General features: G+C 42.1%; 1 long non-coding RNA gene across 4 annotated transcripts; it reads left to right on the top strand.

Moving 5' to 3' along the window:
• Positions 1-4,241: 4,241 nt before the first annotated feature.
• LOC121076794 lies at positions 4,242-22,277 on the top strand. Of its 4 annotated transcripts, XR_005823717.1 has the most exons (7): positions 4,242-4,572; positions 9,079-9,178; positions 10,693-10,729; positions 11,763-13,149; positions 13,553-13,698; positions 15,168-16,253; positions 16,581-22,277. It is a non-coding gene; the product is annotated as an uncharacterized LOC121076794 (long non-coding RNA). The 4 variants fall into 4 exon arrangements; XR_005823715.1 differs by lacking the exon at positions 16,581-22,277 and having other exon boundaries at positions 4,245-4,572; positions 15,168-16,574; XR_005823718.1 differs by lacking the exons at positions 15,168-16,253; positions 16,581-22,277 and adding an exon at positions 14,848-15,127 and having other exon boundaries at positions 4,245-4,572.
• Positions 22,278-25,203: the final 2,926 nt, after the last annotated feature.

Genomic DNA, 25,203 nt, shown 5'->3' with positions numbered 1-25,203 from the left:
TGCTCCCAACAGCACAAAGAGATCATAAAAATATTCATATTTACTAGCTCATGTTTTTCCCTGGGAGAATTTCTGAGTGCATTCTTGATACTTGGTCCCTTTTCCCAAGTGGGTCACAGAGACGGGATTCTCCTTGCCTTCACCATGAGAGAGCATGAAAAATGAGGTCCGAAAGTGAGGTGGCCCAAAATCAACTTATTCTAAGTTAGTGTTACATCCAGGTGATTTCCTTGTGAAAGGCTTTTTGGTCGTACTGAAGTCAGGATGATTTCTTCTAGCTGTGCTGTACTCTACTGTCTTGTTCCACACTTCAGAGAGAGTTATTTCAGCACTAATCTCAAGTCACTTTGAGAGCACCGGGAGTAGGTGCTAATCTCAAGTTGTTGGTTGATTACACAAAGCAAAAGTTTGTAGATTGAGTCTGAATAAATGCTTCAATTAAGGTCATAATGATCAAGACTCAAAGGTTAAAGCACTTTATGGAAAAGCGGGCTCTTAGGAATGAGTTGTATTAAGAGTAAAGATTTTATTAGAGAATGAGAAACAGGGCTGGGAAGACAGGAACCTGACTTCAGCAATAAAATGTACATGGTTGCCTTTTTCTTGGAAACTGATGTGCAAAGGTACAGTTGTACAACATGGCCAACACTTCATCAGGCCGATGTCAATGATTTGGGCTTTTCCTGACTCTGAGCAACAGCAGAGATTTGCCTTGCTTTAAACTGGCCTGAAAGGAGAGTTATGCTCTTGCTAGGAAGCAACACAGAGAGGCTGCAGTGAGGACTGGAGGCAGTGCTGGGACCCTATGTGGCTACAGCAGCTGGTGGAGGTGCCTGTGGAGGTGAACTGGCCATGCTGAGCTGCTTGAGTGTTTGGCTCCCCCAGTTCAAAGTTAGGTTTTGGACTCTACAAGACAATAAGAGCTGAATTTAAGGATATCTGCAAGCAGAATGTAATCTGGAAGAGCAACCAGGGCAGATAGCCTTGGACATACTGTTGGAGTTAGCTGAGATTGGCTCTTGGAGGGATGAAATACAGAGGCAGCCAAACACCCACATGACCCCAGCTCTGAGCTTCACTTCCTTTGCAATAGTGGATTTGTTGTTTCCTTGGAAAACCAGGCTAAAATCCCAGCAGCGGATCGTTTTCAACCTCTCAACAGCTGAGGTAGAAAAGAAAGGCTTTATCCCGAACTGATATCACTGGAAGTGCCTAGTGGTGTTTGAATTCTTGTCCTTCCTTCATCTTATCTTCCTCTAGGAGGAGACCAGTCCCAGGAGCAGGGCCTGTGTGTTTGCATCTCACTGCTGAAGTGTTAATGAGATGTTCTCTGGTTTGCTTATGAGGACGCAGGATGCAGCCGGGTGGGCTGAGGGCCAAAGGGAGGGACGTGGAGAGGATGCGTCAGAGAGGACCGTGGCTCTGTGCCTTGTGGGAGCCCTCCACGTCTGTGTGGCGGTCCCAAGGGCAGAACTGCTGGAAAAGGCAGCTTCACCCCCACTCAGCCTGTGCCGGGGATTTGCTTTGAGTATCGCCGTTCGGTCCTTGGCAGAGTTTTTGCTTACAAGTACAAGGCAATGATCCAGGCAAGGCTCAACAAATGGGGAATTTCCATTGCAAAAACCGCATGCTTCATGGCCGTGCAGTGATCCTTCCTGTGTCTCCCTGTGTGGAGAGGAGCTAAGAGAAGTGTCAGTCTAGTTGGGCTCAGTCTTGGGGATGCTTGAGGGAAGCCATCTCATGTATGAGCACAGCCCCCTGCCCTCTCCCAGTGCTATATCCTTCCAGATTAGCATCACGGTTGGGCCACTTGCTCATTCTTCTCCTATCATCAGAATGCCATTTCCTCATCCTTCTCCTGTCAGCAGAATGCCAGCACAGAGCGGTAGCCAGTAATGTGGGAGATGATATGAGCAACTATCAGGAAGAATTCACCAATATATGACGTTACTATTATCCCAGCAGCTGTCCATATAATTACAGAGGGGCTCGTCTAGGGCTGCCATCAGCCCTGTAGCAGCAGAGGGGGATTGTCCCATCCTCTGCCACCCAGCCTTTGTGCGAGTAAACCAGCTTGGCTCCCAGGCTGCATAACCGAGGGAACAGCACAGCCCAAAGAAAGTGTCTTTGAGGGCAATGTCTGCAAATGGTGTGCTGTGGTGGGACAGATGAGTCTCTTCTTGTTTGCATTTCAACAGTTGGCTTTGGCAGCCTCAGAGCCACTGCAGCCCATGAGCATCAAAGGGTTCCTGTTTGGGTATGAGCAGACCAGACTTTCCCGAAGGAAAAAGTGGGACCACATTATTCAAAGTAGTTGTGTGTAATTGAATAAAGAAGCTTGGCGCCTTGCAGAGGAGGTACAGCCACTGTTTCGTGTCTTGCCATTTCACATAGAAGTTGCAGAAGACTTCAGACATGGGAAGGCCTCCCAGAATAAATATTCATCAAATACAAATGTGCAGTGAGACTTGAAAGTCTGGTGAGAAATAATTATATTGCATTAGCTGTTATTACACGAGGCAACCAATGTACGTACACACTGCAACCAACCCCTGCTCCTCCAAAAAGCCGCCCGAACAAGGGATGTAAGGAAGGCTGAGTATTTCTATGTGGCTCTATCTCACGCGGTGTTGGTGTAGAGTTTACCACTTGTCCACTTCTGCAAACAAATTACTTGGTCTAATGAATCAGTGAACCTGCAAACCTGACTTCATTTTATCTTCTTGGAGGTTTTTAAAGGTGTTTGAATACCAGTGTCTGTCCTGTGTCAGCATTAGAGACAGTTATTTAAAAACAAAAATACAGCTTGAAAGATCAAGCAGGGTTGATGGCTATGCAAAGAGAAATGTAGCACAGAGTTGCAATGATTGTATTTCTGGTCATGTTTTTAGGGGCTGCAAAGCCAGGAGGAGAAGCTGCACATGCAACTGATGTGTGCTTCTGGAGACCTGGGCAAGTCCTTGTCTACCAGCAGCATTTTGTCTTTCAAGCAGTAACACTTCAGGGATAGCTGAGATATCATTTATAGAGCAGTACAAGACCAAACCCATCCTCTAAGACTACTTGATCTAACGAATGCTTGGCTTCTGTAAAAGCCTTGAGATGCAGAAAGGAAAATAACTTTCTGCTAGTTGGAAGGGTAAAAGTAGTAGTGATAACAAAATATTTCCTGTGTTCTTTGTGCAGAGGAAGTCAACAGACTGTATAATTCGATAAGCCATTTAGCCGTGTCTGGATGTTCTGTTCTAAAGCATGACTGTGATTGCACCAATTCATTTGGTGGAGTTGCAAAATAAAATATACTGAGTCAGCAAACAGTTGCAAATATTTTACTCAGTTTCTTCATTGAAGATTTGAAGAACTACATTGAAACCAAATGTAATACAAGTTGAGGAGATTTAGACAGAATTTAGACATTTTTTCCTATATCACTGGCAAGTACTGAGTAATAATCCCACTGGCCTCAGTAGAAAAGTCCTAGTCTGAGCAGAGCATTTCTAAGGTTCAAATCAGCTGGTGTTTGTGGAAGTTTTTTTGCTGTTTTGCAAAGTTTATTTTCTCAAATGAGACAGAAACATCCAGAAATATCATGACTTCTACAGAAAACAAGTTGGAGTAGGCCAAATAAAATGACAGTCTCCATTTGGCAGGGAGAGGAGATGATGCAATTAGCTGATTTTTTTGTTAAATGAGTAGAAAGGTATGAATTTGATACATAGCCTTTTTCTGGCCAGAAATGTCATGGCAAACCGAGCAGAAAAGATAAACAGCTAAATATTTTGGCAAAAATGACCTACGTCTGTGTCTATAGTCAGATAATACTCAATTATAAAATTTGAGATGAAAAAAAAAAAAAAAAGACCAAAATAAATCTCCTTAATTTATTTATTTTCTCTGTACTACCACTTTCAAGTCTCTTTCAGATCTCTTTCCCATTTGCTGAATTTATCTCAGAAATCTAGTAGAAATGGTAGAAATCTAGTCTGGTCTTTTGCGAAATCAGAGCACATGGGATACTTTCAAAAATCACAAACAAATAGTTTCTGCTTTTTTCTTTTTCCTGAAAATACTGGAAAACAAAAACTGGTTGTGAGAGACCAGAGATGGAGCATAGCTCATTTCCCTAGATGAGACCTTTTTTTTTTTTTTTTTTTTTCAGTAGGAACACCTGAATTGTTGTCCTAAAGATGTCAGCTCTTATTTAAATCAGGGAAGTCTAGGCTAGGGGAGGAACAAGGAGGCTAAGCCAGTTTTAATTGGTGTTAATTGCAGCCACCAGTGATTAGAGGCGGCTGTGTGAGGAGCACCAGGAGAGATAAAGGGTTTGAAGGGTGGCCATGGGCCTCTCCAGGTCCTGTTATCCCTTCTGAAAAGGGAGATTTGTTATCACCAGCTGCTGTTGTTACTGCTTTCCCTCTCTGTAACCAAATCTAATAGCTGTCCTGCCTTTCGTATTGCTGTATGGATTTAAGTGTCTCTTTAGGAAAATTTTTCACAGCCTTGGTTGACAAATCATTGTGTGTGGATGACCTAGCAAAGTTGACATCTGTCCAAAACTGCATTTTCATGAATGTGAGTACATTTATTCTTGCTGCAAAATCTCTTTTTGAAGGTATATCAACAAGCTCTTTCTGGTTTTGACCTCACCGAAGGCAGACAGGATAGCAGTAATTTCTTTCATTAATCAGCCTTACGCCATTTGCTGGATTTAGTAACAGTTGTGTTTTGTTCTTTTTCTTTTTCATTGGTGAGTTGCTGAAGTAATAGTTGCAAAATATTTTGGGGTATGTGTTGCAAAGCGTGAAATGTAGCTCAGAGTGAAGCCCAAGCTGGCTACCGTTTGTAGCTTCAGAGGTCTTTGGGATATTGTCTCTTGAGTGACATCTGCAAGTAGAAACCAGAGTTGCCTGAGGTCACGCTGCCAGAGGTGACCCTGAGCATTACCTTACACCAAGAGGCAGCTTCTTCCCTTTATTTATTTTTTTGAGGTTCTCCTTGGGTTTATTTTTGGTAGCATTGCATTGAAGACTTCTCCAAGTCGAGGCGTTGTGCAGCGCTGGATGCCAGAGCAGGCTTCGGCAGTGCTGATGAGGCTGGTGTGTGGCTGCAGAGCCGTGCTGGCAAAGAGTGGGAAACTTGCTGAGAGTTTGCTTGAAAGTGTTTTTTCCCATTTGGCAGCCAGACAAAGCAGCCAGACACAAAGCATCATTCTCTCAAATGTTATAGCCGGTCCATCTACCACTTTGTTAGAAATGAGAATAAGACCATGAATGTTTCTCCTGCCCTAACCGTGGAGAACTGATATTTATTTCCCATATCATTTCTTGACCAACTCATAGTCTGCACAAGATCTTATCATTTCCTTGTACAATAATAACCAAATCTTTTCAATTGTATTACATTCCTCTATCAGTGCAACTGGCATTCTGTTTGTCTTCTGTGCTGCCGCCACACGTGGAGTCGAAAGCTTTAGGAAGATTTTCTACAGTTTCGCAGATTTCTGGCATAATTTGCTAGCTGCAACTCCTGTCAGTTTTTACAGAACTTCCCATCCGGACTGGGGGATAGATTGCTTCAGGAAACGTTGCCCAATACAGTTATGTGTCATGTAATCAAACCTCGATTGTTCGCATCACATTTAGGAAAGCGAAGCCTTTGCTGTGCTGGGAGCTTGGTATGTCCCCTGAGGTTTGCCTGGCGCTGCAGGAGCACAGGTGTTGCAAGAATTTTGCTCCTGCAAAGCACGGATACAGCAGGGGACAAAACCAGCATTTTTTTTTTTAATGAAATTTGCACCGGTGCACAGGAAGTTTTGCAGGTTGCTGAGGCTTCAGGGGAGTTGTGGCTCTTTCCTTGGTGGTGTAGTTTGTCTCCATTCAGTTAACAAGGGTGCAAATGTGACCCTAATGCCACCACTCTCCTCAAGAGTGCTAGCAGGATGTGCCACAGATCAGGGCATGAAGGCAGTCTTCACTTGCCAGGATGGTGACTGGCCTCTTCTGCCCATTTTCATGGTGTGCTGCAGGGCTGTAACACTGCCTTATGGCGTTTGTTGCAGCAAACACAGCTACTAGATCTGTAATCTTTTTCTTTTTCTTTCTTTCTTTTTTTTTTTTTTGTATAAATAACTCTTTCCAGATTGGATTGCACAATCACAGCTGAATTGCAAGCCCCGAGACTCCTTTGTGTATTAGCAGGACACAAGTTTTTGCCTTTGACATTTCAGCTACAGATTAATTAGTGCTATCTCCTCCCACTTCTGATCCACTTTTCTTTTAATTTTCTGAAAAATAAATGTCTCAAAATTCTACAGAGGATCAAAACCACAATGTAATCAGAATCTGACCGTAAAAATATCACTCGGGCTTCACGCTGCTTGATGTGCTCAGACTGTGCATTCTGCTTAATGCAAACCAGCCTTGCATGCTGATGACAGAGAACTCAAAACGTAGCTCATTGCTCATTCGAGTCAATTGCTACTGCTCCCAGGGGACAGGTATCGTAGTTATTATGGGCTAACAACAAAAATGGCACTGAAAGCAAACAGTGTCCTCCTGGCAAAACAGACCGCGCTCTACTTGTGGTTAGTGTGTTTTTGCATCCGTGCCAAACTGAAATGTTTACAGCATTTCTGTGGGGCAGATGACTAAGTTAACATGTTGTTAATGTATATATTTACTGCTGCGTTCGGGATGTTTGACGTAAAGTTGGGGGAGGGGGGGAGGAAAGGAGGTTGGGGGAATTTCTAACAAAGCATCAATTCCATGCGGTGTCAAAGCCTGAAGATGTGTTCAAGGTTCTCATCCTGAGAAATTCCAGCAATGGGATTTTGGCAGGAGAGGGCAGCAGAATGACATTTGGTCCCAGATTCTTGCCAAGGTCAATGGTATCTTGTCCTGAGCATGTATACCTGTGTTATCTTGGGCAGACACCCATCTTTGCCTTTAAAAAGTGTGTTGGAGCATCACTGGTGAGCCTGTCCCCACGTATCCTTAGGACTGGCCACATTTCACCGTACCCAGCTTCACTATTGTTCATTGCAAAGCCAATTGCTTCATGTGCTCCTTGCTGTGGTCTCGGAGAGCTGCTGGTTCCTATTTTCTTGATAAGAATGTTTATCTCCCAAGCTGTGAACACACATTTCCTATGTCCTGTTGCTGCTTTTCTAGCTTAGACAAATTCTTGTTCATACTTCTGTTTTCCAAAGTCATTTTTTTTTCTGGCCATTCTCTTCTCACTTCTTCCAAGTTATTCGCGCAGTCTTTCCCGTCCTTGAGTGGTTGAGTTTGATGAAAAACGGTTGCATTTGAAAGCCAGCAGCAATGAGCAGGATGGAGTAAACCTTGAGTCTTACAGCAGAAATATTTTAATGCAACTCTGCATGGGATGTTGGCTGTATCTCAAGCAGCTTTGTCCCAATGACTCTTGGAGTCTGTGTCTCCATCTCACTCCTGGGTTCTCTGCAACCATGGACACCCCTGCCACCTGTTCCTCATTCACACTTTTTCTCCTTTCTAAGTACAATTCTTTGCCCTCATCTTTGTGGAATCTGATCTTCTTCATCTTGTCCCATTTCACCAGTTTTCCAAGAAAATTTGGAATTTAACCCTGCCTGGTAAAGTTCTTGTAAACCTTCCTACTGTGATACAACCTCAGACTTTGCAAGTTCACGTCTTTGTTTCTTTATCCAAGTCACAAGTGCCGTTACTAACTAGACCAGGTTCCTGGGGGGTAGCCCATGGACCTGACCTCGCACTGATAAAACTGAGCAGGATGTTTTAATTAGGTTCACATTCACATTGCAGTGGTTTTGTTGCCACCAGATTTCCCCATGTTAGCTTATCCAAATGTCATGCAGAGAGAGTCGCAGTAAGGTTCCCAGGGAAATAAATCTCCAAAACTTTGTTTCTGCTCCGCACTCGCTGGTGTCTTGCTGTGAACATTATCTAGCTCTTAGCTAAGGAATGCTGGATTTTTTTTCACCTTGCTTGATAAAACAGTGGTCTTAACCCAGACCTTTTCTTTGCAATGTTGATTCTTTGCTTCTCAGTTTGCCGTTTTTAGAGCAATAGCACAGTTTTTACTTTATTTAAAACAGGGCTATCATCTACTCTGTGCTTCACATAGCAAATGAACCGCTGTGCTTTTTTTTACAGGATAGAAAGATGAAAAATTTTACCAAAACAGGAAGCAATGACAAGATGTGGGTTTATTGGATTATTAGCTCTAGGGCATGAAGTTTTCATATGGTATTTTTGAGGTGGTAGCATCCAAAGGTCACTGAAAGTGTCAGACCACAGATACATGTTAGACTGATGTCCTGAAGTTCAAGTGCTGGATCATTCAGTTTATCGAAAATCCTATATTAAGTTATTGGCCTAAAGGGAATTAATTATCTGGTGCACAGAAGTAGCAATTAGATGAGTTATCTTCTATATTCTACCTTACTTGTGCTTCTATTCCCTTCTAACTTGGGAATATGCTCCCAGAAATACTTGACATATATGAATTTTGGGCTAGGAATGTCTTGAATAAACCACAAAACCAATGGATTCTCAATTTCTATTTCCATTTCCTAATTACATTTTATTATATAATTGTGATTAAATTTGATAACAATGGAACACAATGTACCAAACGTTCACGGAAAAAAATGTGATTGGAAAGAAAACAACCTTCAACCTTTAGTAGAATTTGGACTTTTTCTCTTTTAAATAAAACCATCTGTATTTATATTTTAAAAGTTTGTCTAGGCCAAATGTTGACAAACTGTACTATTTCCTAATCTGTAACCTGGATGGTGACCCCTTCATGTAGCCAGGCATGTCCTTAGCCTTCATATACAAAATACAGTGTGAGAAGCCAGAGGAGAATATTATTTGCCAAAAGTACTTAAAAAAGAAAAAAGAAAAATAAAAATGAAGGAATGTATGCTACCTAGAGCCTTAGAAAAAAATCAGTCATATATCCTTGTTGCAATCAGGTAGTCTGAGCTAAAATACAAAACAGCTAGACTAATGTACTAATAAGCTGTTCTCAGAAACCTGAAATATTTCTTTTTTTCTCCTTGATTCCAAGCACAAACAGGAGATTGAAGCTTGTGCTTTCCTTAAGTCTGGAGTGTGCTTGGATCTCTGGCTTGTTTGTTCCCACATCCTGATTTAATTGTTAACTTAAGGTATGTTTATGCACATACACAAATAGAAAAATATCTTAACATTGGTTAGTCAATTCATATTAATTAATGTTAATGAAAATAAGGATGAAGAAAAAAGAAAACATGGACTCTTATTCAGTTTAGAGTTTTGAATACAAGCGGAGTTCATAACCCAAATCACTTCTTGTCTGTTGCTCACAACTGAAGAAACTGGGTTGCACACACAGCAGGTTTAAATCAACTGAGAGGCAATAATTTAAATATAAAAAATAAATCCATAACTTGATTGAGGAGCTTATTTCTGTGGGATATTTTGAAGCTGACCTATCTTATGAAACACAGGCCCGTTAAACATCTTGGTTGGGACCTTTGACTTCAGAAATTTCTAAAGCTGTGGGTTTCTAAGGGCTGAATATAGAATGGGAATTAGTCACTGCTTCCCATGCTTATATGCTCCTCCCTGAGCATCACCAGCCCTTTGATCTGAACCAGTCCATATGTTCTTGTGTTCTTGTTGTCTCTTCACCTCTATTTTAACCTGAGTTAGCTCATTGGGGTTGACCAAACTGAAATAAAAACATTTTTTCTTTTCAGAGTAGACATAACATCAAGCATCCTTGTTCAAATAAAATCCTGTTCAAGTGACTGCAGCAGAACTGAGGGAGGACTTGGGATCTGGTCTTTATTTTTAAGTTCTTGCTTAACTTCAGAACTTAAGTATGATGATTCAGATTGGCTTGGTTAAAAAAAATAATTCCCTCCTCCTCATGCCATAAATCAGTGTGTTCTGGCTTTTGTCCCCAGGAAGGGACTGTCTGTTCTGCTGCCAGCGTTATTCCCAGTTCTTTGTCATAGTTATAGGACACGATTATCTTCAGGGGCAGGCTGTTGCCTTGTCGTCCTTCTGACAGTTTTCAGAAGGCTGAGAAGCTTGGCCTTTGGTTTGCAGACCATCTCCTTTCCTTCTTGTCTCTAATCAGATCACTTCTCTGCCATGAGCTGAGCTGCAGAAGAATTTGGGTTCAGGGAATATTTGCATTTTCTGTCTGTAATTTACCTATAAGTGGGACTGGTGGGATGTTCGGTTCAGAAAATGGGGCAGCTGATGTCCCCTGGTGCAATACCACTGCCTGTGCAGCATATGCAGTTATGTTCAGACCCTGTAGCTTCCCACTCTCTGGTCCTCTCTCCCTTTTTTCATCCTTATCCATGTCGATATTACCCTTCCCTCAGCCTCCTTCCCCTCGCAGCACTCAATGCCATGCTTAACATTGCATATATTTGTAAAGCTTATTTTGCTGAGAAAAAACACAAGGTTCTCCTCTGTAAATCGGCTGTTCTGGGACACCAAGGATGGCTTGTTGGAGGTGCACATCAAGGTGTGTAATTACTACCAAAGCTATCAAAGTAATGCATATTAGAATATTGAATATTTGCTATTGCAAAATGTTGGAAGCCACCTTTATAAAATTGCAAGCTATTCTTCCATTTCCTCCTTGCTTTTCCTATTTTTCCCCCACGTTGTTTATCTGTAGGTTTTAGAAAGAATCCAGAGGAATTGCAGTTTCAGAAGTCAGTGCAATAAATTAATTAAAGAAGGTGTGTGGCTTTGGTAGGGCGACAACATGAGCATATGAGCGTAACAGAATGAAATCAGCTTCTCAGAAACTGTAAATCATCATTGCTCCTGTGAAATCCACCCTGGTAAATATAGGAGTTGGGAGCTCATGCAGGAAAATAATAAAGACACTAAATTCAATTCCATACTAGCCCTAGAGTTGTAAAAAATCAGATAGTCAAACTTTCTTTGCTTTAATGCATGGTTTTATCAACAACCTGCTCACTAGTAATGAATTTTGGGAATGTACTTAAATACATATTTAAATATAGTTGTATTCCAAAGAACATGAGAAATTATTTTAATTTCCACTGAAACTACACACAACAGTTGAGGTTGGAGGAGATCTCTGCTCAGAGAAAGGTCAATGAAAGCAGTTTGCTCAGGAGCAACTTTTTGCTCATTTAATATAAATTTCTGAATCAGGACTTCAACTTTTCCTTTATATTTCAGAGGTGAATGGGAAAGGAAACGGGGAAAAAAATCCCATTTTCCACCTTTCATCTTAAAGTCCCTTGTCCATGACAAATGCAGTGATGGTTCAGCTGATTTGCAGACTTCGCGTATTACTGCCAATATGACAGCAATTCTGACTCTTCAAGAACTTGGAAGGAGAAACCCCCAAAAGACTCACTGTGACAAAAGCAACCCCTTTTTTGATATTTGAATGGTTTGAGTCCAATATTAAATGCCTCACTTCAAGTTTTATTCTAGTTCTGTACCGACACAGAGGCCAGTACAGACATGTCGATGTGATGTCTACGGGGACCAAAAGTCATCAGGAACTGATCATGCCATGTCCGTGTGAAAGTCAGCAATAAGAATGGTCTCAAAGAGGTTGTGAAATCCCCACTTTTAGAAATTTTCAAAATTTGGCCAGACAAGACCCTGAGCTACCTGATACAGTTTAGAAGTTAGCCCTGTTTTCAGTGGGGATTTGGTCCTACCAGAAGTCCCTCCGAATCCACATTGTGGTATTTCTTGCAGATGGTGCTTGAAGGCACTTGTTGGCTTCATACCTTCTCAGTCTAAGCTCCACACCAAAGCTGAAAGTCTGATTTCTCACAGGCCTTCGTTGTTTTTTGAAGTGCTTAATGTCCATTTGATCTCCCCTGCTCTCTCTGAAGGAAGGCAAGCTGGCTGGCAGCACGCTGCAGGGATTGAGGGGGCTGAAGAAGTGGAACGTAAACTCCAGAATATTGTCTGGACTGGCTCAATGTGCCATCAGGTGTGAGGTTTGGATAGAGATTTGTGGAGTTTGATGCCTTGCCCAGACAGAGCTTGAGTTCAATCACTTAAAGGCATGTCCGGCTAGGCACAGCCATTGTGTTGAGTCCTGGAACATGAATATCCTGTGCGCTTTCAATAAGAGCCACAGAAGTGTTTGGTTTTACAGGTCACTTCATTTGTTTCTGGCCCTTGCCTATGATAAATAGCTCCGTCTATTGCACTGGGCTCTTGCAAAGCTGTTTGCTCATGCCAGTAGGCGGTCAGGTCTACCTGAGATGGTTTTTGTGTTTTGGCCTGGGTGGTCCAAGGCCCAGACTGGGAAGACACACTTTGTGAGCTTGGCACAAGCGGGATTTATTTGAGTGCCCTCTGGGCTGTCCATTAGACAAAGCCCGCAGTGGAGAGCATATATCTTATCAGTGGCATCAAGAGGTTTTATTTGGAGACAGGCTGAGATTTAGAATGTCACTTTTGACAGTTATAAATGAAGCTGTTCTCTCTTTGCACTGTTATTTATGCTGTGATAATATTACATCAGTAAAATATACCACTCTGGCAGTGTCAGCTCGTGATCCCACCTGTCTAGGGCTGTGGCCAAAGCTCCTCCATCACAGTTGCTCCGTGACCAGATCTGTCATTGCTGTGTTAAGTCTCTTCTCTCCTCTACATCACGGCAAATGAAAATCACCACCACTAGCATCAAAAATCCCAGAGGGGCTGAACTCCAGGTACCGTCTGTGTTTATATTGTCCGTGTTATAATCTGTTGGATGGTCACCTGTGATACTCCTGCACTGGAGTTTATTTTTGGGGAGCAAAAAGGCCAGTAACACAGAGGATGTTGGTCTCCTTTGTGCAAGTCTCCATTATTTATACAGCAATGACACTTTTTGGGCAACAGTCAGCATTTGAGCTAGTGAGCAGACAGCCCGGGGTCACTCCCAGAACAGCGGCTGCAAAAATGCTCAGAGTTTTACAGTTGTGCCAACGTGCAGAGCGGTCTGTCGGTGCCATCCTGCCTCCTCCGGAGATCAGTGCCATCACTCCAGCAGCTGAGATGCAACACATCCCCTTTTTGGCAACCTCTCTGAAGGGGGCTTGTGGCCTCCTGTCCACCGCAGAACTGCCTTCATCAGGAAAACAGGGTAGGTAGCAAAATATAGCAATTCTCAAAGGCGTGGAAAAGCCAGAATAATCCTACCTCAGGCTTGGCAAGGTACAGCATTGCAGCACATTCCTTCATCATTGTAACTCTGGGCTGGGGCTGTACAGCCAGACGATGCTGGCAAGGCAACAGAATTTCAGTTTGTGATTTTTGGTGGGGGAATAAAGATTAATACCACCAACTGTAAACTCAGGGTGGGGGAATTTTAGGAAAGCAAAAATGTCCTGACTCTGGATTGTGCCAGAAATTAATATCCCAGTTCTTGCCCAAAGTACAGTGTTGTCTTTCCAGTATAGTCAGGGCCTAAAAATTACTTCTCATCTGAAAAGAATAATGTCTCTGAGGCAGCATATCCGATTAGACTTGGATGGCTTTGCCTTTAGGTACAGGTGTCTTGACTCTGTTACTGAATCCACAAGGTGGAAGAAGTCCAAGGCTGAATGGAGCATCATTCCCCAGCAACTCGTACCAGATGTTAAAGAAATGAATAGAAATGAAAGTCAGCATTCCCTGGGACAAAAGTATCAAGGTATTTCCTAGGCTTTTGTTTCATTGTTTGAAAGCTTTTGTGTGTCCTGTGTTTTGGTTATTAACAGTTTTTCACTTCAGTCTGAGAGACAGGTGGACAGTTTGCACTGTAGATGGCTGTTATTCATTAAAATGAGGAATGATGACATTAAAACCAGAAAAGGTGAGTCCAGTCACAAGGACGAGTGTTAGGAGAAGAGGGGTGGTTAATGTTGAGCCCTCTGTTGCCAGCATGTCGGTCACCAGCTTGTTGTGTGCAGGCTTTGATAGTCAACTGCAGTAGGACAGAGCTTCTGATTCTGCCCCACAGCTTCTTTACAACAGCCCCACCAAGGCTACACATACACATCTTAATTTTGGAAAGCTGTCATGCTTTCCATGACCTTTCTGAAATCCTTTTTCTGCTGATCTTCAGCTGGTTGTTGCCACATTGCAGGTGCTTCATGTGGGCTCTTTAAAAAAGCTTGGAGTTACAAGGTACTTCTGGTCCCATTGGCCCTTCAAACTAACCAAAATTGTTTGGGAGAATCTTGGGTAGAATTCGCTGGGGACTGAGCAAATATGTCATGACTACCCTTAGACATAATTGTAAGTGCTTCTGAACCAGTATATTCCTGAACGCAGCATCCCACCCGGAATATAGGAAAGGAAGGTATTGACTATGAGATAAAAACCTAAAAATGTGCTATTGAATTCTATATTGTGATTCAGTTACCATAAACAGTAATTAAATAGCTATGGGGCTATCCACTGGCATGAGGAACGTTGCATACTGTTATGTTTTCCAACGGCACAGAGCCAAGCTTGGGCCAGAGTTAGTCTTGATGCCTTTTGCTTCATGCAGAGGGAATTGCAAACATGAGGCTTTCCTTCAGAGTCGTGCACTGAAAACCCCCATGGCATCTCCCATTCAAAATCAAGATACATCCTGGAGCTGCATGCCAAGAAGTGGGAACAGACAAATGACAGGTCTTTGGGGAATGCCGTTGCAAGGGGTACTCATTCTCTGGCACGTGTCCCAGCTCAGCCAGGTGGTGTGTGGATGCCCAACCTCTACTGCAAAGGAAACAGCAGAGCCCATGGCCACATCCCAGCAAAGCAATAACTTCTGTTTACTTAAACTTTTCTCCTCTTGTTTTTCCCCTGCAAGCATCCTCCTATCCCATCTGACTCAGATTTGAAGTGACCTCCAGCACTTTGTATTGAGAAAGGAGGAGGAAAAAGGTAACATGGCTTTGAGATAATCTTTTGGGAGGAGGATGCTGAAGTCATTAGTCCTCCTGCCTCTTCTCTGAATTTTCTTAGTCTGCTGTTTTCTGCTTCAAGGGTAACAGGAGCAGTACTAGCCCTCAAATGAATGGCTTAAAAGTAATGCATTTTTAAAATCTAATAAGTTTTGTATTCTTACAGGATGGTGTCTTTTCCGTGGGGAAGTATTAGCTCTCATTTTTTAATTCTTTTATTTTAAAGGCAAGGAAGACCCTTTGCGAAGGAAAACAAAACAAAATAAAACCAACCAAACAAAAACCCCAAATCAATATAAGTGTCAGTGTTCCCAGAACCCGGACCTACGCCAACATGCCAGAGGTCCTGAAGTACATGGAAATACCTTAAGAAGCGATGACAGCAGGCATCTTTTCCTCCTCTTTTTCACTGGTGGGTTTGCTCCCTTGTGTTTGCTGCAGATGAAGGGTCCATGGGCAGTCCCCATGCAGCAGGTTATATGACTGTTAGTTGTGAAGGTGGGGTGGACTGAAAAGACTTTGCTCTCATTGGAGCACTTAAAAATATTTTGAATCTATATCCATTTCAAAATCTGGATGTAAAATGCTGAAACACCTCGTGCCTTTGAGCTTCGTTCCTCCGGAACAGTTTGAGTGCTTGTAAAGTGGCAACCAGTGCTGAACCCTGCAAATTCCAGTCCCAAGAGTGTTCAGATATCTTGGACGGAAACTGAGGCATTGGGAGGTGGTAAGAGCAGAGCAAAGAGCTCAAGCCCAAATTCGCTGCTCTAGCTGCTGTTCTCTGCAGCTCCTAGTGTCTATTGGTGAATGTGTTGACAACATTTATGTGTAAAGGTACTACAGTGAGAGGGATCATATAAATAGATTAGACAGAGAGGTTCACTTAAAATCAACTGGCAGGCTCTGAAGGTTAATAGTCTCCATCCCGAACAACTGTCTGAGCAATCAGCTCATATAAATCTCAGCTCCGTGTTCAATGCTACTCCTGCTGACGTTTCAGTAGAGCGATTATTCATTTCAACAGACTTCTGGAGGAGAGCCCTGTGGAAAAAAAAAAGAAAAAAAAAGAAATAGACAAAAGTACAGAAAGTACACAAAAAAAAAGGCAGAGAAAAAAGCAGAAGATGCAGCCAAGACATCAGTGATAAAGTGGAGCAGAAGAGGCAGCCGGAGCCTTGGACTGCAGTGAGGGACATTGTGTGCTGGAATCGGGAGTCGCTCAGAGAGATCAATATTTGCTGTCCTGCCAGCCCACATGCCAAAGGACTGTGTCACAAAAGGGGACAAAACGCACCATGTAAATCTGTGGAAAGTGAGCGATAGGGTGTGAAATGCAGATAACGGGGTAATGTAACAAGTCTGTAAAAGAAGATATACTGTGGCTTAAAATAACAGATTATTTGGTGGATGATTTTTTCTCCCCTGCATCTGCCTTTTGTTTGTGTTCCTGTGCTCTGCCTGCCACTTTTCTTCTGTGTTTCATCGTCACTTTCTTCTAATATTTCCTGGGCCTTGCAAAGAAGAGCAAAACTTGTTATTGTCCTGGCTGACCATGCCAGGTTCTTTGTAGGGCCCCTCTGAGAGTAACCTTCTGTACCCTGCAATGGATTATGAGGCCATTTGTCTCTCTTCTGCCTAGGTTTTTCCACTGCCATGGATAGAAGAGGCTCTGGGAAACTGCCTTGTTTTCTCCCACGTGAAGCTGGAGGTGGATGAAGGCTGGGAAATCTTTACCTCTGTATCCAGACTAAGATGCCTGTTAGAGCATCTGAGCAAGGGATGAATGTACCTGGTCCTCTTCTCCTTGTCCAGGAGGGCACTGTGGACATCAAAGTGAGTCCTGGGATCACACAGCTCCTGAGCTACCACAGCTACACACCACCCTGCTTACTCAGGGGTTGCAAGTGACTTACTACATAGCTATAAATTCCAAATTTCTCCTCTGCATATTGGATTGCTCATCGGTTATCTGGACTGCCCAGTGGCAGCACTGTCCGGTTTATTCTGGAGCTACTTAGAATTTATTTCATATGTCAGATGTTCATAACTGCTCAGACTTTGGCAGCTTTTTGGTTGTCTGATTCATATGGATATTTGTTTTTGGCCATAGATTTAGCTTGCTCAGAGTTTTTATGATGTCTGGTGGAGGCTTCTGTGTTACCCTTTGGCTTGCAAGCCTCATTTTGACGTGATGATTAGATGATAAAAAGTATTTCTCCTTGCTTGGAAGATGCTACCATATGAGGGCTATGGGACCATAAACTCATTGCTAGGATTAAGTCAGGCTATAAACTACAAATTAGTTGTCAATGTAAGGAAATACTCCTCAACCAAAGCCAGGCTTCACTTGTAGTCTTCCAGGGAACAGGGGCAAATAGATGGTAACCCCAGCAAAGAAATATGTGAAGACAGTCCTGGGAAGTTCAGGTAAAGGATAGTGTCAGCAGTCTGCTTTGGTGCACTGGGATCTAGGACACATCAGCTGTTTCTAATAGTGAATGCTGAGCCTTAGCAAAACCCTGAAATTAATTTTTAAGAGGGTGTTTAGTGTCTAGCCAAGGAACTTCTTTTTGCTAGAACTTTTCCACTATAACTGGCAGAAATGCAACCGATCATAACTGCGTATAAAAGATTGCACAACGCATCTCCCTGTAAGCCAAAAACAGGGAAAAGGCAAAGAGCATCCCAGATATATTACAACAAGCATTTAGACTAAATGGTACCATAGCTATGTATACCTGCTGTGAATGTCTCCAAATACTGGATGCAAGGACTGTGCTTCACTTTTAAATCTTTCAAGAATTACCATACAAATATCAAGAAGTCCAGCTACAAAAGGTATCAACAGAAAAAGATGAGCCTTTTGTTTGTTTTAGACATTATTCATTTATGGTGTTTCTTCTGTGGGTAGGAGAATCTTTCCTGCAAAGCTTGCTGTAACCTTTTCTTGAGTAATTATTGCAGACTACCAGAGCTCCTGTATATTTGTGCTGGGTAATTTGTTGGCTGCTTTATGGTGCAGAGAAATTTGGATGAGATAAGGCTCTGACCCCATGCAGTTTAGAAGGATCGTGACTACCGCTGCCTTGGCACAATTTTAAAACCAAAAGAAAGATTTATATTAGGTTTCAGAGAGTAATTTAATGATTTAATTTTGTTAGTGTTTCCCCTTACTCACCAGGCACAGCAAAATTCAGGTAGATAGCCCAGCCCATATCTCAGTGTTCCTTCTCCATCCTCCCCAGCTGGTTTTTGTTCCCAGAAGCACAAAAGCAGCCTTTTGGGAGAGGAAGGAAGAGAAGCTAACACCAACAAGATAATCATAGTGGGGATACTGAGGTCAGAATAATATTTTAAGGTAATAAGCAAAACAGAGACATACATTGGTTGAGTGAATCAAATCATTGCTGGAGAGGTTGAGTTCTCTTTTACATTATTGAATGAAATTTCCCCAGAAACTTTAAATCAGTGATGTTTTCTACTGTAACTCACTTTCTGTGGCAGGTTTGTGTTGTTTTTCAGGTTATATATTTTTCCCTGCTGTTCCTGTTAATACCAAATTTATAGAAAATATGGTGGTTTTTTGTTTGCTTTATTCTTGGACTTGTTCTCAAGTAAAGGGAAAGAAGAAAACAGAATTTTATACAAATGTTTGCTGAAATTTACAGCTGAAGAACATTTGATTTGAAGTTTAGACATGTAATGCTCTCCATAAGTTACCTACTATAAATTTGAAACTGATGTTATAGTTTTGATTACACATTTTTATGATGCATTTTGTGCCTCATTTCCAGACAGATTCATAGCCCTTACAGAATACTAGATGAGTGACTCCACATGCTTCATGTCAACAAGTTCTCTTTATTTTTATTTTTTCCCTGAAACTTCTGCTGGTTAAAATTAAGCTTTATTGCAGTCAAAGTACATTTGTTCTTTTCATTTTTGAAAGGCTCTTGTTCATCCCAGAGAATCTGGTGAAAATGACCAAGGGTTTTGACTCTAGAGATAGATAGCAGTGAATGAGGGCTGGTATCCATACTTCCAACCCTGAACCCAGGTCCTCATATATGTGTTGAATTGACCACCTGAGTTTTGACATGATTAAAGGGCAAGGCAAAGCCTATCTAACCTACAAAATGTCCTTTCCAAAATAATCCAAGCAAGAGAAAAAGAGAGAGGAGAGAACAATGTCGCTCTTTACAGGCTAACAGATGTGAAACTATCTCCAAATAGCGGAGTAGCCAACAATAACCTATAACAAATCATGAGCTGTTGGAAAGAAAAATATCTTTACACTGGGCTTTGAATAAATGCTGTGGCTTGGATACAAGTACAGATTTTGCCCAAGTGTTCTGGCAGATGCTTTGCCTTTGATGGGTCTCTAGGAAGGTCCCATCATTATCCTTGCATCATCCTGTACCACCCAAAAGTCTGACACATGTCAAAGCCAGACATGGTAAGCAAAACATTATATTTATTTATATTTATTTCTGAATAAACAGAAGTGTGTTTATATTCATTTCCAACACCCTCAAGGGCTTACAAGGTCTGACTAAGGCTACCAGGACAGAGTTACCCTCTGGCATATTCATAAACACGGGACATGCAGACACAGGAGGTAGCTGCCCAGGATATCACATCACTGCTTGATCTAACTACAAGGTCAGCATGTGCTTTACATGCATTATTGCACCTGACTCACACGGGATGTGGCTTTTTTTTTGCAGGCTTGCCCTTGAGCTCATAGTGTGGAAATTTCTTATCCCTAAAGAGGAATAAGCATCTCCCCTGGGTGTTGTAAGGATGGTAGCAGTATCCAGCCTGAAATGAGTGGCTGAACCAGACGGAGGAAACGATAATGCCTTCAGTAGGCCATCCAGGGGGAAATGTAACAGCCTGGTGGCAAAATAATCCATCTCCCACCTCTCATGCAAGGGGAGAGACAGGCATATTGCTGCGACCTGCTGGGATAATGCGCTCCTGATGGGCCCATCAGACCTTTAGAAGATGGTGGCTGGAGGGAGACAGTCTGCTCCCCAGCAAAGTTTTACCTGCTGTAGTTGGTAAGGCAGAAAATGTTCCCAGTGTGTCAAAGTGCACAATTTATCCTGGGTGTATCCCTGTTTTCCAAACCAAGAGCATGCTTGGAGACAGCAACAGTGGAAGGATGTTGCAGATGGGTCGGCACATGCATCAAATGCAAAACCCACCTGAAGCCAGTAGTGGTGAAGCTCCCTGTCCCATGGAGCTGCTCACCAAGGGCAGGGGTTGGAGCAGCTGGTTTTCAGGGAGCTGCTTCAGGAGCAGATATTTACACAGCACTTGACAGAAAGTCCACTTCAACAGCTCCTGTTTGCAGCTGGTGCATTGTGTGGAGGCAGCCACTGCTCATTTGCTTGTTTTCCAGCTGCACACGCTTTAGTTTGGCTCTGGGGATCAGGTGCCCAGGGACATGGGGAATAGCCCCTGTTCAAGGACAGAACATCTTGTTAAAATATTTTCTTTCCATAAAAATGACAGGGACTTTTTTTTAAGGCTGTTGCCTGCCAGCTCATGAAGCAGAGCTAAGAACGAATTCCTCATGTGCAGCATATTTCTTTTTATGACCTGAAAAGCAGCACACAGAGCAGCTTACAGATTTTCTTCAGGCACTGCTGATTTATCTCACACCCAGCCTCCACCCCTTGGAACAGTCAATCTTCTGGTTTTTATTTCTTTAAACCTGGCCATTTCAAAGTGTTTTTTGTAGCAGCCAAGATGCTGCCTGCCTATCCTCTCACTACTCTGCATCAAACCCTTGAGAATCACTTCATGGGTTATCATCTCACGTTGCTTTGGTGATTGGCTGTCAGGGGCAAAGAGAAACTGGGCCAGCTTCACCAAAAACTGACTTTCAGACCTTTGTGTCTCCACGTTGTGAGGAACCTTTGGCTTTGTTGTACCCTGGTAACTCCATCCTCCTTTGCAGGAGCCTGCCCTCGTGTTCCTCTTTGTAAGGCTGAGTATGGGATTTTTCAAACCCTTTCCTTCAAAGGGTTGTCAAAACCATTAAAAATGCTTTGGAAACAGCTTGAAAACAAAAGGTTCTTTGTTTTCATCTCTGTGTTTTTCAACAAAGTTTCAATCTTTTCCACAGCATGAAGAAGTGTTTTTAGTTCATTTCCCTAAAAGCTGTAATACCTTGCAGGTTCTCCCTTTCCTTCAAATCTCCCTAAATATAACATCTTGAGAAATTGTCCTTCTCATGTTCTCCCCAGGAAGTGATGCATGTCTTTTTTAAAAATTATTATTATTACTTATTTTTTTTTATTTGTTTTAACCTAATCTAGTTTAAGATGTAAGTTCTTCAGGGTGAAGAAGAGGGCTACATTTTGGCAGCCTTCGTTTGATAATATTGACTTAATATGGGTTAGATCGCCAAGAATGAGAACAGCAGGCAGTACTTTCTGTTCAATGCAAGTTCACATTTAGGGAAGCCGTGGCTTTTAGTATTTTATATTCTAAAAAAGACAATTACAGAATCTGGTGTTCCTCAACCCTCTGCTCTGCAACTGTCCATCAAGGTCAGATGTTTCCTGGGCATTATTTCTGTGCAATAAGTAGTGGTCATCTCCCAACCAGCTAAGACCAGATGCCTGAATCTATTGAGACTCCTGTGGTTTGTCCCTCATCCAAGAAGTCTTCCCAGAGCACTTGAGTGACCTGAAAATGCAAATGCAGGGTTTAAATTGGTAGCATCCTGTGCTGGCTTAGACTTCCTCAATGGCTGACAGGATAGACAAGGATATCTGCAGAAGAGAATTACCTCTTTTCCTGCTGATTTCACTGAGTCTGTCACAGATTGTCATCTGAAAGCAGAGACACTAGAATAAGAGTTGTTATTATTGCAGCCTCTGAGGTATGCAGAGGAAATAGTAAAATATGTATGCAAAATGTCTACAAGTGGAAGCACACCAAGAGCTATGAAAATGGGCAGGTGTTTATAAAACAAAGTTCTTTGCCTTCTACTTTTTCTTGTCTACTTCCTTGCAGAGTTGGAGTTTTTGTCATGCTAATAGGAACTCTGTGCACTTTTGTCAAGGTCCTAGAGCTAACGTGATCCAAAACATTCAGAATTTGTGAACTTTTTACTTTTTTAAAATCTTTTCCAGTCAGTAAGAGAAAAATCATTACTCAAATCTAGCAGTAATGGAAGTAAAGGTGGTGTTGGTCTAGTCCAAGAAAGATAAATTTGAATTTGATTCCTTTCAGTGGTATTCTAGGAACAGTGGCAGAAATAACAGATCTGAGGATGATCATGACTATTATTATGTGATTAAAATTCTATTTCTTTTTTAAAATGTCGCTGCTTTTTCAAAACTGTTTTTCCACAGGATGCTAGCAATATTTGATGATTTCCAACTGGAGGAATATATAGAATAACAAAGAATTGTTACGCTTGATAGTGCTTCATGGCTGGTGGTCTGGCAGCTGTTCAGATGATACATTCGAACACTTAGATGAAAGTATCTTGGAGAGTTTTAAAAGCCTTTCTTAGAAATGGGTATGTGTGTGATTCAGTTCACTTCTCTTCCCCAGCCATGACAAATAAGTGTTACCAGCGTCAGGATGAATAGTCCTGGTGAAGGGCAATGGCAGCTTGTTCAAAGAGGGTTTACAGCTGAAACCTGGAAGGAAAATACTGTCAGACCTGCCCTCGAAAGAGTGAAATGTGCTTAAAGAGAGGGATGTGACATAAAAAGAAAACCCAGTACGTTTCCTGTCCTCAGGCCAAATTTTCTTCCTACCTTTGAGGAAGATTGACCCCTTTCCTTTGGGAAAACTGTGCAACCCCATAACGGAGCAATATCAGACTAGATTCAGTAAGCTTTTCCCTTTATATGGCAATTTTGTCCGTGGTCAGGGTAATTAATGGCCAATATAATTAATCTGATATTTTCAAATCAGCCGATAAAGACTGTAGGTAATGATTGCATGAGCAACTGCAGAAGGAAAGATGCACACTGTGGTGTCTGCTGCTAGATCTAATTTTCTGGAAACAATGAGTGATGTGGCTTTTTCTGGGGAGGATTTAAGAGAAAACCAGGATGAATTACTCATGCAGTAATAATACTATCTTGCAAGCAACTAAAGGGGCTACTTGTATTTAATAGACCTAATCTTGCTTCAACAGCCTTCGAAAACTATCTGGATGTGTCTGACTATTACCCAGAAAGACAAAACAACAAGAGAAAAGTGGGTCAGACCTGTCCTTCCAGCACCAGATTTCCAAAGGGGGAAACAGAGGAGACCCAAGTGGTGGGCTACAGGAGAGTGCACGCAGATGGTGGGAGCTGCTTTTGAAAGCCACTTACTGGCAAAGCCAGAGCTCTTCACCATTACTGATGCCAATTCAAGTTTCTTCATGTTTTCCTCAGTTCTATTTTTCAGTGCAGTCCGAAAGTCTATCAAGGACTGTGGCTTAATTTTTCCAGTGGTTTGTCTGTATAAAAAGATGCCATTTCCACAGAGGCTGTTGTTCCCAGTGTAAATATGTTTTTAGGCACAGAGCAACATAATCCTACAGAGCAGAGAAGCTGCAAACCCTTCTGGCAGTGTCTACAGCAGCATAAATGCTGTTTCTATCCTTTCTATTTATGGAAATCCAAAGACCATTTATCTCCTAGATTCACATAGGATTTGATATAGCATAGTCAAGAACCATGGATTACTGCTTGGTAGGTGTAATTTCAAGGAAACAGCAGAGGTTGGGGGAGAGGCTGTGCCTCAAGAAATAGCCATACTCCCCAGTGTGGCTCCCCAAAGAAGCCGTGGTGATGCCTTCTCCTGCTCCTTAAGGGACGTTAATTTAACTGGTTGTGGAAATGAGACTTTCCTTTAAAACTCCTTGTATTACAATTTATCTTAGATTTTGTATCACTGATAGCTGGCTCCTGAAAGAATGGCATCTCCACACAGGAGAATGGAGAACACGCAGAAACCCTTGCAGCCCAGATAGCTGCTCGGGTCTCCCTCAGTCCTGGCAGGGACAGGCAAAACTTTTTTTTCCCATAGGCATTCTGTCATTGCAAAGTTTTTTTTTTCTTGAGAAATTCCAGACTAAAAATGTATATAAAAAAGGAACATTTGAGTTCTCCTGGCTAGACCAAGAGAAATTCCTTGTGGTTTAGATGGTTAGACTTCAGCTATGTGCTGGCACAAGGCCCAGTTTGAGAAGTGATGGGGGGATGCAGGGATTGTGCTGAGACCTTCTGGAGCCTCCTGTGAGGGCTGCCTGGTGTCCTCCAAAAAGCTCGTGCCGTGGCTCAAGGATACACCATACACCACCACCATACTGGTCACAGCTTCAGGCCCTTGGGCTATGCCATGTGTGCAATGCTGAGTGGTCTACATCAGCCGATTGCTGCTGCTTCTGTCGTGAGATTTGCCCATCACTAAGGACACTTTGGCAACCACTGAGTCGCTGTTTGATTTCTGTTTACAATGTAATAAACACATTTCTATTTAGCTCTGCCCTTAACGCCTCATCTAGGTTTGTAGGAAGGCTTATGGTCCTGAAGTACTTTGGCAAAAACAGAGGGCAAAGTGGAGCTATTTCCAGTTTTGTTTTAAGAAAGAAAAAAAAGTAAAGACATTTATTTATTTATTTTATTGTGTTTCTAGAAGAAGATGGGAAAGGACACGTAGACTACTCTGCAATATCTTCCCAGGAAGGGTAAAGGAACTGAAGAAGCCAGGAATGAGGTAGACAAAATTCTTCCTTTATAAAAACAACAGCAGTAGTTTAATTATTTGGAGAAAAATAAGAACCCAGAACAAATGCTCTAGCTTTTGAAGAGTACATCGTACTTTAAGAATAATAAGAAAATCTCTTTCTTTGGAGCATTCTGAAAAGTGGAATAAAAAGAATTCCTGATCTATTTCTTAGGTAAGATTTCTACCCACCCAGTATCCAAACAGATGTTTTAAATCACATGATATGACTTCAGAAGTCTGGTAACTTCTGCTGGGAGTTTCCTAGTTCCCAGGTTTTCTGTCCAGAGGAGATGTCCTATCTCCCTGGAGTTCCTCGAAGTGGGCATTAATTTTGCAAGAAAAGACTTCAGTGGCTTGAGTTTCCCTGCTCCATTAGGTGGTTTCTCGTTATACGAGGACGACAGTGGCTGCATTGTTGAGCCCTTGGTTTTGTTTTCTTTTGTTGTTTTTTTATTTTTTTTCCTGTTGTTGCTGTGCATGCTAATCTCCACTGCAAGCTTGGCTGA

Source organism: Cygnus olor, chromosome 12 (genome assembly GCF_009769625.2).
Source record: "Cygnus olor isolate bCygOlo1 chromosome 12, bCygOlo1.pri.v2, whole genome shotgun sequence".
Lineage (NCBI taxonomy): Eukaryota > Metazoa > Chordata > Aves > Anseriformes > Anatidae > Cygnus > Cygnus olor.
Note: the sequence above shows the minus strand (reverse complement) of the source record. Positions and strands in the feature narration are given on the sequence as shown.